Source organism: Ostrinia furnacalis, unplaced genomic scaffold (genome assembly GCF_004193835.3).
Source record: "Ostrinia furnacalis isolate ACB-3 unplaced genomic scaffold, ASM419383v2 OfSCF4363, whole genome shotgun sequence".
Classification (NCBI taxonomy): Eukaryota; Metazoa; Arthropoda; class Insecta; order Lepidoptera; family Crambidae; genus Ostrinia; species Ostrinia furnacalis.
This window is the reverse complement of record NW_021134602.1, coordinates 12780-25558: the sequence shown is the minus strand read 5'-3', so window position 1 is coordinate 25558 and position 12779 is coordinate 12780.

The following is a 12779-nucleotide window of genomic DNA, read 5'->3' as shown; positions in this document are numbered from 1 at the left end:
TTGTGAAAAAAATACAAATGAAGGAAAATAAAATATGAGTGTCAGAGATACAGAGTTAAAGAGCACACTCCAGCACCTCCAGGCTCCAGTACAAAGCGGGTGATCTAAATGCCTAGCCTATGAGATCTAAACCAATCCAGCTAGATAATCCATTTCTAGCAGTTTCTTTGTATCCCATGAAAATAAAGCAATTGCTTACTGCATCACATCTGGGTCTTGCGCACCGCAGAGAGCACCGAAGTTTTAGAGTCTGAGAATCGTGAGACGAGCTAAGAATCCAACTAGCTCTCTCCCAGTGTGTCCCCGAGCTGTCCGCATCAAGTTATCAGCCCGTGAGTTAGGCGCGGGTCGAATTTACTCGTATGCTGATTAACCAGAGCAAGGAGCCCAATTCTAAGATTTTAAATCATAAGACGAGCAAACAAAACGACTTAGTAGCGTGAGGCGAGCTAGATAATCCATTTCTAGGGTTTGAAATCATAAGACGAGCTAAAAACCCAAATAAGTAACGTGAGATGAGTTAAAAATCCAACTAGCTCTCTCCCAGTGTGTCCCTGAGCTGTTCGCATCAGTTATCAGCACGTGAGTTAGGCGCGGGTCGAATTTACTCGTATACTGTCTAACGAGCTAGGTAAACCATGTCTAGGGTTTGAAATGATGTGACGAGCTAAGAATTCAGCTAGCTCTCTCCCAGTGTGCCCCGAGCTGTCCGCATCAGTTTTATCAGCGCGTGAGTTAGGCGCGCTCGCTATCGGAGGCGCAGCGCAGCCCTGACCCCACCGCAACCATTGAGTTTGAGCTGTGTTTAAAGTTACTAATTCTGTATTCAACACAAGGGAAAATAAATGCTCATGCTCGCACTAAAAATAATTAAAATGGAAAGTAATGTATAAACTAATAATAATTTCTCAAATGTTATAGTGTCATGCTTCTCAATCTGGACTGTTACTTAGCTTTATTATTAGTTTTTCTTTTTTTTTAAAGAGATAACTTGGAATTGTCATTCTCACTAAAATGTCTCTGGGGTGGTGGCGTAGTGAGGCGGGTCGTTACATTCCCTCCAATATGGTCGAGTGAAGCGATGGCTGGTTCACTCGTCATGTCTGTGAACAGGCGCTGCTTTCGGGGACTGGTCAATCCAAGTTACTCAAATTTATGTATGCGAGTCATTTCTACTAGTATCTTAATATGTAAGTCTAGATATTAGCACGTCACTACCTTGTTTAATATACCACGCAATCTTGTATACCCATTCTTATAAGATACACCATACAAGAATGCATGGTAAATTCAGTGAACTGCTCCTGAATCGAATGTACCATCGGGGACTCTTCCGCCTGACCACTTTGTAGAAATTTTAGCGTAAGCGCATCGCTCCGGTCACGTGCTCACCCCTTCTCTAATTGGTTACGCATTTTACTATATTTTTACTACGACCAATAAGAGACAATCAGGGCTTAGGTTGCAATACGAAATACCATTGTGCACTTTATTGTCATACGGTTAGGGTTTAAAACGAAATGTTTCTTTTTCTTCAATCTTTCTTAGTTTTAGGCTGAGTTGCACCACCTAACTTTGACCGTAGCTATAACGGTAACCGGTGCTTTTTGTATGGAGTTTGACAGAATTTTGACGTTTGTTAAAGTTAAAGTAAGATGGTGCAACTCAGCCTTAGAATTTTAATAATAGAATTTGGTTACAAACAAATAGATATGTATTTTTTTTTTATATTGTGTTTTTATACGAGGTCTGTATGCTTTTTGCTTTGGCGATCTGTTGACATATTCTCTCCTTTGTTTTTTTGTGAAGTTTCGTGATCAATAACCGATTGATTTGTGTTGACCCGTGCTAGTAATTGGACTGTTTGATTGCCTTTTTATTGACCTCCGCTCGATTACTGAACCATGCCTCTCAAAATAATTCTTATATTTACTTACAAACTTATCTATACATTGTTAACTGTTTAAGTATTATTTAGTTTGAAGTTTAATTGTTATTGATTTAAGACCTTGTGTAAAGACACTTAATGTGCAATAAAAAATTGAATTTGAAATAAAACTAACTTAATATTATAATATTTACGATAACCAATTACCTGGATCATTGCTACCTAGTGCAATATTGATATTAAATTTTAATAACGTAGATAAGTGTTTCTTTAAAACGGAAAACAAAATATGCATTAAAAATAAATAGAAACCTATTATAAGTTTTTATTTACATTCAAGGATTTAAGAAAGTTTTAGCCAGATCTTACAATAATTGTTTTTAAGCCACAAATATTCCTTAACTCTTTATCAATTAATTCAATAACATATTGTTTTAAATTATAAGTTCCGAATAAATTAAATACCTATTAAATAAGTAAAATTCTTAAGTAACTGTATGATTTTGTATTTCTCACCCTAACTAGCTAAACTAATATCATGAGATTTACACTCATAATATCAACAATAATTGTAGAAAGGGCTACTTTTTTCTCGGGAAATTGCATAGTTACCTCGGAATGTGCGATAGCAATTTTGTGACCCGAGCGGGCAATCGCTAGTTCAAATTTTACACGAAGCCTCATATAATATTTTGTAGTTTCAAATTGACTAAAATGCGACGTTGCCAAGCGAGCGCTACGGATGCGGGTAATAAGCAATACTCAATCCTAAATGCTTTACATAGAGCTTGGTTTGCTAGGGCAAACATCTACAGTGATGCGCCGACGCTGCTTAGACCCGAAACATGAATGAACGGGGCGGAGCTTAATCGAGCGTGTGTGTGCAAACAATTTAGGCCCTTAAGGTGTCAAGGCGTTCGAGTCCCCGATAGTACCTACTACTACTATTTCTATTTATTTATATTAACCGGCAGACAGTGGTGACTGAGTTTGTTGCGGCGCTTCTTCTCAGCACTTGCCAAATGTTGGTCTCGAAGCGCTGGTAGGGTAAAAAGATTATGAGACATGTAGAGGCTCCTTAAGAGCAAAATGACGATTTGTAAGAACTATTTATTAGTCTAAACAAATAAAGAAATTTTGACTTTGACTTTGACTTTAAAATTGTGATTTCAATATTCTAGTACTTATTTCAAGTTTTGGTTCAGAAATAAGTCACAGTCATCAACAACTAACTGAAAAGAAGGAAGCGTTTCCCTTATGTCCGTTTTCACCATCAATCCCTAATTTTTAAGTGACCCCTATGGTAACACATAACAGGAATTTTGTTTTCATCGGGGTCACTTAAAAATTTGGGATTGATGGTGAAAAAGGGCATTACTGACATAGAATTCGACTATTAAAACACATTGAATCCACCACCTTTATCTGGCTCAAAATCATACAAGTGGTGATAATGCTACTTGGCAAAAAATGTATGGTCTGATGTGCTGTTAAAGATGCTATGGGAGTCGTAGCAGTTCTGACCTCACCGCAACCATTGAGCTGTGTTAGAGCTACAACTAAATAATAGAAGAATACAAACTGGTTCATTGGCTAGATGTAGTAATTTAATAGGGATGTTTCCTGGGTAAAAAGCAAGAGTTTGAATTAGGTAGGTTAAACTAATCAAAAAATACTCGACACATTATTTTTCACCCTTTCAAACTAATGAAAATTGAAAGAGGTAAAGCGCGTCAAAGTTCAAACGAAGAAGACCGTGACGTCAACGCGTGCATAAAAGTGTACATAGCACTCTGTGACGTCACGCGAAACTTTAACGCATCATAACTTCGTAATTACTTGTTTGATTGACAAATAAAAATATACGTGTCCAATGTTTTTTGATAATGTAATTGACGGACTAAACGTAATTTTTTAGGAAACTAGCCTATTATGTATGTACAGTCGCGGAATGAAAAGGTTCGTCACCTTAGTGTCGGTTTTCGCTTGCACTAGGTACTGTAAGAGTCAAAATTGCCAACATAACAGTGCAAGAAACAGTGCTGCTAACATTTAAATAAATATGACGTTTGCTAACGAAGAAGGTTTTGCTTGTTTATTTTTCTATCCCATCAGTGCAATGCAATGATGACATTGACCAATTGACAATAGTTTTTTTTTATTTAAAAGAAATAATAATGGCAGGTTGAACCAACAAGAAGGTTTTAATTTATCAATCATAATAATCTTCTTGACAAGATAAACGTCAAACAACTTTGATCTGAATAATTTTGAACTTTACTGACGAACAGTTAAAGATTATTTTCTCTAACTCGAGATTATTCTGTAACATAGTTTCAAAAGGTAATATGTGCTCGCGATTCGTTGAAGGAATCAATTTGAAAACTGACGAACCTTTTCATTCCGTGACTGTACGTAATCTTTCAGTATTTCCGAAAAATTGCCTTCGGCTACTTAGTTACGGCTCTGTCAGTCAGACACAGAAAACCTGGGACCTTTAATTTTCTCCAGCCCTCAGTGCAAGTTGCATTCATTTAGCGAGTAGAGAAGCGTATGCCCGCGGCTGCGCAGCGACTTTGTCTCATTAATACCTCGTTTATCGCGCTCATTTAAATGCCTTCGGCGTGTAAGTGATGGCTTGGGTACGGCACCGAGAAAGTACTGATGCTACTCAATACTTTTTTTTTCAACCGACTTCNAAATACCCTTGTCTTTTGTGGAAAGACATCTTTTTATCGTTTAATTAAGCAGTTGGACGATTACTACCTATAGGGGTGGCCAACTTGATTAGACATAATATCTACTGTTTACTAACGAAATCCTGGGCGTTCTATCACTTACATACTTCATGAAATCTTAAGGGTATTTCTTCGGAGGCAAAATTTTCGATGTCTTTGGGTATAGTTCTGTAACCAACTAACAAAATGGCATGCAATATTTTTTTCGTATAGCTTAGCTATAGCCCTATCTGGCGCAAATTACATTTTTGACATAATTGCTGTCTTTATACTAAATAAAAATATTTGAAGTGTGATTCTCTGATTCATATGGTGTGTCCGTTAGCCATTTTCCGGAACAAAATGGTTGATGTAGCATTTTCCTTTTGATATATCAATATAAATTAAAATTATTTCGAAAGCGAATGAGTTGTCCTTCTACAAAAAAAATGTGTCATAATTTTAATTAAGTTAGTTTGTTCGCAAAAAAATAAATAAGCAGTGTCCGGCATAAAATACTGATTCATATGGCGTGAGCTGTTCTTGACCATAACTGGTCCCTCATCCCAACTAATATTATAAATGCGAAAGTAACTCTGTCTGTCTGTCTGTCTGTCTGTCTGTCTGTCTGTCTGTCTGTCTGTCTGTTACGCTTTCCCGCTTAAACCTCGCAACCGATTTTGATGAAATTTGGCATAGAGATAGTTTGAGTCCCGGGAAAGAACATAGGATAGTTTTTATCCCGGTTTTTGAAACAGGGACGCGCGCGATAAAGTTTTTCTGTGACAGACAAAATTCCACGCGGGCGAAGCCGCGGGCGGAAAGCTAGTTTTGTATAAAAAGGGTTTGCCGTAAAGGTGTTTTAATATCAGACAGTTTACTAGCTAGACTGGATACGTGCTTAATACCCTATAAAACGAATTACGTGCATATCGTACGTTACGTTACGTAGGTACCTACTTATTTTTGAAAAATACCTTAAATTGGTATTTGTTACTGTAACTTACACAAAATAACTGTTAAACTTATGCCCGTTTTCACCATCAATCCCTAATTTTTAAGTGACCCTATACATCATTTAAAAATTAGAGATTGATGGTGAAAACGGGAACTACTTAATCACCTAAAATCAGAGCCAGCGATAAAACAAATCTGAAAATAATCACAAACATACAGTAACCTGAAGGTACAGTTACACATGCTTATTACTAGCACTAATAAAGCATGCCACTACTTATTTATTTATTTATTTATGTTATTTAAGGCACAGCTACAGAGAACAAACAATAACAATACGAGGCTTCCGACGACTGGGACCGCGGTCCCAGTCGCCGGATGCGTAAAAATTAAATAATTTTCTTCCGGCGACTGGGACCACTCTTGAATTTTAGTACTGTACCGATTTTGGATTGAATAATATTTTCTTTAAAGTTATCTATGAGTGGTCCCAGTCGCCGGAAGAAAATTATTTAATTTTTACGCATCCGGCGACTGGGACCGCGGTCCCAGTCGTCGGAAGCCTCGTATTGTTATTGTTTGTTCTCTGTAGCTGTGCCTTAAATAACATAAATAAATAAATAAATAAGTAGTGGCATGCTTTATTAGTGCTAGTAATAAGCATGTGTAACTGTACCTTCAGGTTACTGTATGTTTGTGATTATTTTCAGATTTGTTTTATCGCTGGCTCTGATTTTAGGTGATTAAGTAGTTCCCGTTTTCACCATCAATCTCTAATTTTTAAATGATGTATAGGGTCACTTAAAAATTAGGGATTGATGGTGAAAACGGGCATAAGTTTAACAGTTATTTTGTGTAAGTTACAGTAACAAATACCAATTTAAGGTATTTTTCAAAAATAAGTAGGTACCTACGTAACGTAACGTACGATATGCACGTAATTCGTTTTATAGGGTATTAAGCACGTATCCAGTCTAGCTAGTAAACTGTCTGATATTAAAACACCTTTACGGCAAACCCTTTTTATACAAAACTAGCTTTCCGCCCNTGTTCACGCATTTGTAGTCGGTTTTATTTTTTAAAAAAGTTAATTATTAAAGATTAGCAATTTGTATTGCACAAATTACTAATAAGTAGTCCCGTTAGCTCGTGTTAAGCTAAATAAGCTTGCAATGTGGGCTCACGACAATAGGCGAGCGGGCTGTGGGATTCGAACCGCGTTCCTCGGATCTTGAGTCGGCCAGTCCGTCCCCTCCACCGTTTGGCTATCGTGGCTTTAATACTTAGTACTTTGATATATCCAGGCCGAGAGCTAGTTGTTACCAAGTCTATTTTGAGAAAGCTTTTAAGCGGCTGTGACAGGCTGTCATTTTCTAGTTACAAATTGCAAGCCACCTCAGATTTTGAGCTGGATTTTACAACGTTTTATTTTATAAGGTACTGTCTCATTTGAGTGTGTATTGATGTCAAATTAAACTACGCCTCGGAATGAAATTCACACGAAACTTTAAAGTGATATAGGTAAATAAGATGCAATATTTAATTGTATTAAAAAACGTTTGCCTATAGGTACGCTACTACACCTTTGGTACATTACAATTTTAAAATCATAAAAAAACTCCCTTCAAGGCTTTATTGAATTGAATAGAGACCAATCAACAAAACAATAGCCAAAAACCCAAACGCACAAAAATGAGTCACGTTTCAAAACAGACGGTTTCACTTTCGTGTAGCCGTACCGCCGCCATAATAAAGTTTGTACAGCACATAATATTAAATAGCTTTTAACATTCCAGCGGTTATCTTAACGCGCTGGTGACATTTATATTTAGCCCAATCCGTGTCCGATGTTTACCTTTCAGCCTCTTTATCGGCGGACTTTTTTGGTCTTGGACCTTTTTTGGGTTCCGCAGGAAGGTTTTAGTTGTAAAGCTTTATGACGTTTTGACAGAAATAATAAATAAATAAATAAATATCTTTTGACATTTTACACTGCGCCTCTAGCCCCAAACTAAGCAAAGCTTGTACTATGGGTACTAGACGACGGGATAAACATACTTATATACTTTTTTTTTTGTAAATACATATTATACATAGAAAACACCCAGACCCGTCACAGAAATTTAAATTCATCATTTCAATTTCTGCCCGGCCGGGAATCGAACCCGGGACCTCTCGGCATAGTAGTCCGTTCTGAACCACTACACCAAACGGCCGACAAATATAATGTAGGTAGAGACATTTTGTACGAAAAATTTATGGTAAAAAAATAGTTGGAATGTATTCACAACAGTCGTCCAAATCTATCTTGTAGTGTGTAGCACATTTTTAGTTCTAAATGAAATGCTTGTTTACATTTTGTCAAATGTGTATCAATTCGAAGTAATGAAAGGAGACTAAACTAAGTTTTAATTTTTTTTGGGAACTGTAATTTATGTGTCAAAACTTTTAATTATTGTTTAAACCAAATGTTTCAAGTTAAATAATTGTTTTGTTAGGAAAGTGATTAATACCGTGACAAATACATTCTTATTTTGGTTCAAAAGGAAAAATATAGCAATGATAATATTGTTTTGTACAGAATACTAAATTAACTTAGTCACTTTTTTTTTAAATTAACATTAAAACGCTACTTACTTTCATTAATTAACTTTCATGTTTATTCTACGGAACCCAATATCCCCCAAAAAGAAGATCGTGGCGCCACCAATCGAGAATATTGAGTGATTTGTGTATATTTTGGCCTCGTATTGAATGTTTTAAAACCTTTTTAGCCCAACAGGCACCGATAAAATCGTTATAAAAGTGTAATTAATTGAAAGTATTAAATGCGTCTGTGTTCTCGAGTTCCATAATGCACTCTGGGTTATCTTAGAGATTACTTGTGGTTTAAAAGGATGACAAGTAAAGAGTATGATGTCAGTTTAGAGAGATTAATGGTGAGTAGACACGGTATTTTAAGTAGGCTACAAATGAAGTGTTAATTTTTTTTCACTTGCAAAAATATATAAATTTTCTGTTTTTGAGTTACGTCATTGTTGTTCTATTACAATTTAAAAGTAGTCTCAAATTGTTTCATTTTTGTTTAAATGTATGCGAAGGTATCTAATTAAATGTTTTTAGCAAATTACTGGTTTGTGTCAATATCTAGTTCCAACCAACCAAAATTTAATTGACTGCCGTTTTGGAAAAAACATTATTATTAATGAATAATGTTCTTATTAATGGTTGCTTATCTTTCAGCAAAATTCGTATAATTAAACACCTTTGCTATCAAAATAATTTGGTTTGCACAAATTACTAATGTTTGTGTCACGAGTGGGCTCAATAGTCGAGATACTTTAAAACTGAACATTCTCGTCTCTCGTGAAAATGGCACAAAATCATGCAGTACCCTCCATCTTAGCCTCAGCCTAGCTAACCCAGCGGAATTGTTATTTGTTATTATCATTGGAAGTGTCTTGCTGCAATCGAATCCGATGGCGACATATTTACTGCCATCGGCTCTCAGCAGGACCTCCTAAACACAAAGCCTGCTGGATATAATTTTTATGAGATCTGCCATGTTTGTAGTGCGATGGGTTCGTCTTGATACTTGTTCTATGTTTTGTCGAATTCCTATTTTTTATTACTGTGTAGATAGGCCGTTTTCAGGGCACTTATACACGTCCCAAACATAGCTTTCTCTACCAGCACTTCAGGATAGCATGTCAGCTGGTGTTAAAAAGAAGTGGTAGAAGAAACTCAGTCACCTTTGTTATCATCATCATAATATTTTCAGCCACAGGACGTCCAATGCTTTATCAGCTTTTTTTACAGGAAATACCATTTACAAGATACAGTGTAATAAATGAGAGCGAAGCAAATAAAGTCCAGTTCAAGGAATCATTCACTTTATAGTATGTTCTTAATCTACTCGTACAATGAAGAACTAGTGTAACACTTCTGCTTGTTATTATTATCTTCAAAACCCACCCCAAAGATTCAAGTATCAAGTCCTCTCAGTCCCGCTACATCCAAAATCGAGCCAAAACTCCATCGCGACGTGCAACGCTTACAAACTGCCCCTCACCTGCCTACCACTAGCGCGATTGTTATGTAATTTTGCCGGGGACATTTACGAGTGGCAGAGAACGTTTCTTATGATGCCAGAATACGGACCTTATGTGTATTTCGAATGCTAGAATATGGGCCTTATATTTCGATCGGTATAATCTTACAAATGCAAGTTGAAAGCTTGCGGTGAGTTCGTAGGTCACGTCTCAGTAGCGATTGGTGTGGGAGTCGTATATAAAAGTCGGGCGACTTTTCTGATGTCGCGTTTCAGAGACCATGATCGCTTAATAATTAGGTACCTATTATGGATTAAAATAGAAAAACGTTTGCATATTTGATACTAGAACTAGACCCAAAATATTAAGGGCCTTTATAAAATGCGAGGGTTTACCTACCCTTTATAAAAATGAGAGGTTTTAGTCAAAATGTTATTTAAATGAAGATCTAATGACTGAATTGCATGCTAAACATGACATATCCGCTAATATACACGGTCTGTATGTTACTATGCTATAAACTTAATAATGTTAGATTAGGTTTCATAGACTCTACAATTTGTCTATTTTCATTAATACTAGTTCTAGTTGTATTACAAAATTAGAGATAGAAATGTCCAAAACTTTTTTTTGCAATGAAACGACTGCAACTTGTTGTCGACTCTACAAAACGTTCAGATTTCAAAACAAAAATTCGGATTTTTTTTTTTACATTTTCTCCCAACAAAATTAACATTCTAGAGTAAATGTTACTATAATAGCTTGTAGAGCCTGCTAGGGGGATGTTTTTACATTCCCATTAGCATGCGGCCCATCCCATATTCAGTGCAGGCGAACTGAATGTTTGATATTGCTGCAGTGATTTGGATGTAGTTCGCTACGTGACGGTGCTATAGAGGTGCTATTGGCTATGCCCATCGGTACATTTTATTGATATTTGGTGTTGGGATTGGCTCTACTCTCTAGTTTGCGGAAATATTTCAAGATTTTCGTTTGTTTTTGTGGATATTTGGTTCTTGGACTGACTCTATGGAGAAAAAAATTAAGAAGTTACTTAGTTGGTTTGTCTCTATCATTTAATGAGTTAGAGATGGGAAAATATTTTGAAAGCCCGTGGAGGAAAGACTATTACTAAAGGGAAAGGGAGACGGTCTTGGGAGATAGTAGAGACGGTTTTTGGGCATCGTCTTGCAGACAAACCTATCTTCTATCAAATTTAAGTAAATACATGAAACAATAATATTGTGTTTACGATTACCCAATATTTAATTAGGTTCCTCCATAAATCCTAAAACTACAGTAGTCTTTATCACGCTTTTAAATGTAACATGTTTTGAGACAAATAAATACTTTATATCTATGTATCATTTTTGTATTAACCCAGAAACGCATTATAGTATGTGATCTAGAAAAATGCTGCTCCTTCAAGCTTCGCTATTGTCTCAGGTGGCCATATTTCAATATTATGGCAATAAATAATATGCAATTAAGAAGTACTCTATATAATTTGATGCAAGGGTCTTGCAGCCCCGTTGCGGCTAAGTAATTAACTGGAATTCTATTAATAGGTGTATTAAATTTGGCGGTGTAACTTGACTACTTAAAGATTATATTTATTTATTTATTTTATTTATTTATTATTACATTATTGAGCCATTACATTTTTTATTTAAATAGTGTCTTAAATCCTCTTGAGGTTTGTCTAGACACTATTGTTCTCTATCTATACAAATAAAAATAAATATCAATTGGTCTGTAACAGAGCTTTGGTATAATTTGTTCGGGTTTTGTGCAACTACAGCCACAGTATAGGGTAAAAAATGTAAAGCACCATGTTAACTACACAAATCCACTTATTTTATCGAACTGTTCACAGTTTTAACTTTTAAGCATTAAAAAATTCAATACGAATTAGGAAAAAGATCAGTAGATAAATCCACTTTGCGAGTAAATGTGTAAAAAAACCGTCCAAGTGCGAGGCGGACTCGCGCACCGAGGGTTCCGTACCATTGATTTATGAAATTAAAATTATTATTTTATATTTAAGTTATTAGTATGAAAGATTACGCGGTAATAAGCGGTTTACAATTTACGAGGTATTAAAAAAAAAGTAAGTACTTACTAGATCTCGTTTAAAACAATTTTCGTTGGTAGTTTTTATAGTAATGTACATCATATGTTTTTTTAGATTTTTAATTTTCTTATTTTAGAAGTTAGAGGGGGGGGACCACCTTTTTTCCACTTTGGAAGCTTCTGTCACGCAAACTATTCGGTTTAGAATAAAAATGTTTTAGAAACCTCGATATCATTTTTGAAGACCTATCCATAGATACTAGAGATGAAACGGATATCCGGTAACTATCCGGTAGGCCGGATATCCGGCCTAAATTTACTATCCGGCCGGATACCGGATAGTAACTCACTATCCGGCCGGATACCGGATATTAAAAAACTACGACAATTTACTATTAATAAAATGAAATACATTAATCTTTGAGGTAAATACCAATAAAATGGCTACATAATGACGTCTTTTATTTAAAGTTACAAAAAAGCCATTCTTTAAAAAGCCTTTCAAAAAACTAACTTCTTTTTCTGGGCTATTCACTGTAATGACGAATACATAAATAGTAAATGGGCATTTCTACTGCACGGTGTATTTTTTCTCAATTCGGTGCTAAAATTTATATTTAGTTTTTTAAGTAGTTTTAATACAAAAAAATAAATTTTACTCCATTCTGAACGTAAAAATAGCATTGTCACTAAATATTGTGAAGTGGTTTATGAGAAAAGTTAAGCACCGAATTGAGAAAATGAATCACGGAATTGAGAAATGAATCTCCAAACATAAAAATCGCTCCGCAAACTTAGAATTGACGACATTATGAAGAAATACCTAATGTATTTCAATAATCAATATAATAAATACTTAAAACGTTTTGATATCTGACTGCTGGTCTATTAGTTAGATGGTTCATTTTAGGTTTATGTGTCTGAAATACCAATGGTATAAAACAAAAATCCTAATCATTATGTTTATTTTTTTAATAAGTAACTATAAATAAATTCTTAATTTTTATATATTAATTTATTTTTATTTAATTAAACAAATAAATACATAACACAGGGTCTCTTTGTTTATTTATTCTTAACCTTAAACATATA